This window comes from Typopeltis vanoorti, unplaced genomic scaffold (genome assembly GCF_054136105.1).
Source record: "Typopeltis vanoorti isolate ZY-2024b unplaced genomic scaffold, IOZ_Tvanoo_1.0 HiC_scaffold_556, whole genome shotgun sequence".
In the NCBI taxonomy this organism is placed as follows: domain Eukaryota; kingdom Metazoa; phylum Arthropoda; class Arachnida; order Uropygi; family Thelyphonidae; genus Typopeltis; species Typopeltis vanoorti.
The window spans coordinates 1-4411 of NW_028328128.1; the positions used below are offsets into that span (position 1 = coordinate 1).

Below are 4411 nucleotides of genomic sequence, written 5' to 3' on the forward strand. Positions count from 1 at the left end.
CAAAAAACCTGCAATTGGAACATTGAGAGCGTACATGACTCATATCCGCTCTTTTGATCTTTACGTGTCGGCCGTCTGTAGTGGTAATGACATTCAGTTTCCAATTGAATTTTTGCTGGTAATTACTGTTCCTTCCTTGTCGGTCTGCATCCATTCCAATGCTCCCTCATTCTTTGTGTCCGATGTGCAGTAGTCCAGTGCCGATGTAAGCACTCGGGTGACCCACCCGTGATAAGAGGATATGGGACTTTTCGTTAAGCAAATCTGCCAAAAACGTACCTAATATAGAGACAAAAATACTTTATTCACCGGTAGATGGCACTAGAAGCAGATGAATAATAAACGCATTCTCGTATGTACATGGAAGACTGAGTCATACGGAGCTGAAAGGTTGACGAGTTGTGTGTAGGCGAGGTGTTTCCGGGATTACTTTGAAATGTCACCCAATAATAATAATAATAGTAATAATAATACCTAGCTATTGTGAAAGATAACTTATAACTGCATACTTCACTTAAACATCTAAGTTATTAAAGGATATCCAACCAGTTATGCCATGAGGGAAACATGTTTTTTAAATTTTTTTTTTTTTTTTTATTGAGAAGAATGGAAACGGGGAGGAGTTTGATTCTAATCACAATTAACTATCGTTTATAATTTCATTCATTGATTGCTATTATTGCATAAATGATTTTTTTAATATTTAAAACAACTTGTAGGAAAATAATCCCTTCCAACGTTTATAACAACGAAAGCAGAATGGGGAAAAAAATCAAGGGAGCGCTCGGGATTGAACCGAGGGCCTCTCGATCTGCAGTCGAATGCTCTACCACTGAGCTACACCCCCACTCGCATGACTACTTTCTAATAATTTCAACCTTACGTACAGAATAACACACCCTGTTCATTGCGTACAGGAATATCAGTGAAAAGATTGCCACACGAAATTAACGGATTGATAATATAACACATGTGAGTACAGGTGACGGTAGGTGAACGAAGGTCAGTGGAACCAGGAACACTGTATAGGAAGTTCAGGTAGCTGTTTATCAAGAAACCCCCCTCTCTCCCTTTTATACAAACACCTAAGAAGGTTAAATCTCTGTTTGTACTCCGCAATGACAAACCCTGCACTGATAGGTGGTTTTAGCTGATTTGTTTGTTGCGACAAATTTTGTTATTGTTTACATTTTGGAAGGTAAAAAAACAGAAAACTGAGTCAATAATGAGACCATGAACAGTTGTCTTTTTTTTTTCTTTTTTTTTTAGCTGGCTCTGATTGTTTGCATGTGCTTGTACTTGTCTTTTTGCGAAAAAGCCAACTTAATTAATTCTCGAACAAGCAAAGCAAATTAATACGGAGAATTCACGATGAGCTGGCGTGACTGTAATATGAGGAAAGAGAAAGCAATGCTGGGGGTGGAGACTTATGGGGAATGAAGAAACAGGTTGTGCGTTGTGGGGAGATATCAATGCCAGCCGCGAAGTTTCTAAATTATAATCATAAACGGAAAAAGGAAATCAATAAAGAAAGTTTGAATGCGAAATCCGAAACTGAATGCTGATTAAGAATGTGTTTTTTATGTCGTCACGTTCTTGTTAGTTGGGGATATTTATTCGCGTGAGTTATTGAAGTGAGACTGTGAAGGAAGTCATCGGAAGGAATCGTGAAAATTTTGAGGCGCTATGAAGATCTCTCAAGATATTACGTGAAGAATAAAAATCGTAATAATACTCCCGAATGATTTTTAAATGTAAGAAACCTCAAGAAATTAAAAGAAAGAGAGGTGAGAAAGAACAACAAATATATCTTTTCTTTCTCATTAAGATTCGATTGGGGTATTAACCGCATATCCCGAACAATCCAGAAGGGTTATTGGCCTCTTCAAAAGGGTTTTTCAACGATCTTTGCAAGATTTTTTTTCTTCCAATTCTCAGAACTCATTCGAAGTTTCCGCACGAAGCTGCTTTGAAGTGGATTTACAGCCGAAGCAGCTAAGGCTATGAGGCCACTGGATTAATACCGTGTGTTAAGTGGGTGAGTGCTTCTGGCTGGGCTGCCTGCCATGAGGGATGAAAATCGTACCAAAAGCAGTGACAGTTTTTTAAGAATTTCTCTTTTAAGGACCCTTCAACCATCTTTTGAGAAAATCCCGCGTATCTTAGACTACGCTTGAACCAACATCTTTCAATAGCAGCGCAGAAGTCCTCCTCGCGGGTGCCATTGCTGCAGCATTACCGAAGGATGGATTTGGATCATCTATCCAAATATAGTTTAGAGAGGAGTTTATAATACACAGAAGTTTTAAGAAAGGGCTGGTTATATTCCACTAATTCGAGCCTACCCAAGGGCCTATGAGTTGTGGAAATACTTTCTGAAAATGAAAGCTGTGCCGAACAAAGCAGCCTTCTGCAGCTGTCCAATTTTTAATCCATCTAACTCGAGTGCTTCTAGATGTTTTTTCAATGTTTTAGGGATGGCGCCTAAAGCACCTATTATTATGGGAACAACTTTCGTTTTCTTTTGCCAGATTCGTTCAACTTCGACTTGCAAATCGCGATACTTTGTAATTTTTTCATTTTCTTTGTCGTCAATCCGACTATCTCCTGGTACTGATATTTCGATAAACTTAACACTTTGTTTTCACTTTTTTCAATCACTGTGGTATCGGGTGTATTACATTCCAAGCTTTTGTCAGTCTTAATTTTGAAATCCCAGAGTATTTTATGTTTTTCATGCTCAACCACTTTCTGGTGAACTTTATACTTCCAATAGTCTTTAGATACTTTAATCCCATACTTTTTACATAAATGCCAGTGGATTATCTTAGCTACGTTATCACGCCTTTTACGGTACTCAATTTGTGCGATTTTTCTGCATCCACTTATGATGTGGTCTACCGTTTCTTCCTTTTCTTTGCACAATCTACATTTACTGTCTTCTTGAATTTGTTGTATTTTTGCCTTCATAACGTTGGTTTTAATGGCCTGTTCTTGTGCTGCAAAAATTACCGATTCTGTTTCTTTCTTTAGTGCTCCATTTCTCAACCACTGGCAGGTCAAGTTGCTGTCAGCGCTGTTCTCTATGCTGTGAAGGTATTTTCGATGCAATGCCTTATTTTTCTATCTTTCAGTTCTCACTTTTACTTGGATGGTTTTGTATTCCAATTTTGTCTCCATGAGTTTAAATAAACCCTATTTCCTTACCTTAATTAGAAATTATTCGTTTTTTTGCTGCAGATAATCATTTAAATTTCGTTTTTCTTCTTCAATAACTTGCTTCACTTGTAATAATCCTCTACCTCCTTTTTTGCGTGATAGATAGAGCCTATCAATGTCACTGTGAGGATTGAAGGCATGGTGCATGGTCATTAATTTACGAGTTTCTCGGTCTAAATCTTCCATCTCTAGCTGGGTCCATTCAACAATGCCTGCTGAATATCTCAGAACAGGTATGGTCCAGGTATTAATTGCTTTTATCCAATTTCCAGCATTAAGCATTGGCTTAAGGAGTTTTCTTAATCGTCTTATGTATTCTGCTCTAGTTCTTTCTTTGATCTTATTGTGCAGAATTTGTGATGCTTCTAAAATTGCCAAATATTTGTAGCTGTCTTCGAATTTTATTGCCTTGATTATTTCACCATTCAGCAGCTCGATTTCGTTCTCGTTTATATATATATATATATATATCTCGTCTCATCTCATCTTCCTTATACCCTCTTTTTTACCTTGCGGTGTCGAGGGTCCATTGATCATCGGACCTCAATCCGTTTACAGGATAAGGTGGTCAGCCCTATGCCCCGGTATATCCTATGGCCTGTAGTGTTAAGTTCTCAAGGCCAGTTTGTCTGCTTTGCGGGATAAAAAAAACCCAGATTAAACTGGGGGAAAACCCTGCTGTCCAAGCCCAAGACTGGCTAACTTGGCTATGGCTGAAGAAGAAGAAGATATATATATATATATATATATATATATATATATATATATATATATATATATATATATATATATATATATATATTAAATATATATAAAATTTATATAAATTTTATATAAATTTATAAATTTAATATATATATATATAAATTTATAAATTTAATATATATATATAAATTTATAAATTTATATATATATATATATATATATATATATATAAAATTTATATAAATTTTCTTTAAAAAAAAAATTAAAGAATGAATTATTCCCATCCAACCTTTTAAAGTAATCCAATATTCTAAGGTGGTTATGTTTTTGTTTTATCTTTTCTAAGCACGTGGCAATTATTATAAGTTTGCTCTTTCATTCAGAGGAAATGTAGAGGAAGCACACAATAATTTCTCAGATAAAGGAAACCAGCACCACTCCCCAGTAGCGCAATTGGTGTCGGTTGCGAAGTTCATATTATTAGAAA

At 36.0% G+C, this 4411-nt stretch overlaps 1 non-coding gene across 1 annotated transcript; it reads right to left on the minus strand.

Annotated features, from left to right (window-relative positions):
* Positions 1-775: 775 nt before the first annotated feature.
* Positions 776-847, minus strand: TRNAC-GCA (transfer RNA cysteine (anticodon GCA)). The gene has a single exon. It is a non-coding gene; the product is annotated as a tRNA-Cys (tRNA).
* Positions 848-4411: the final 3564 nt, after the last annotated feature.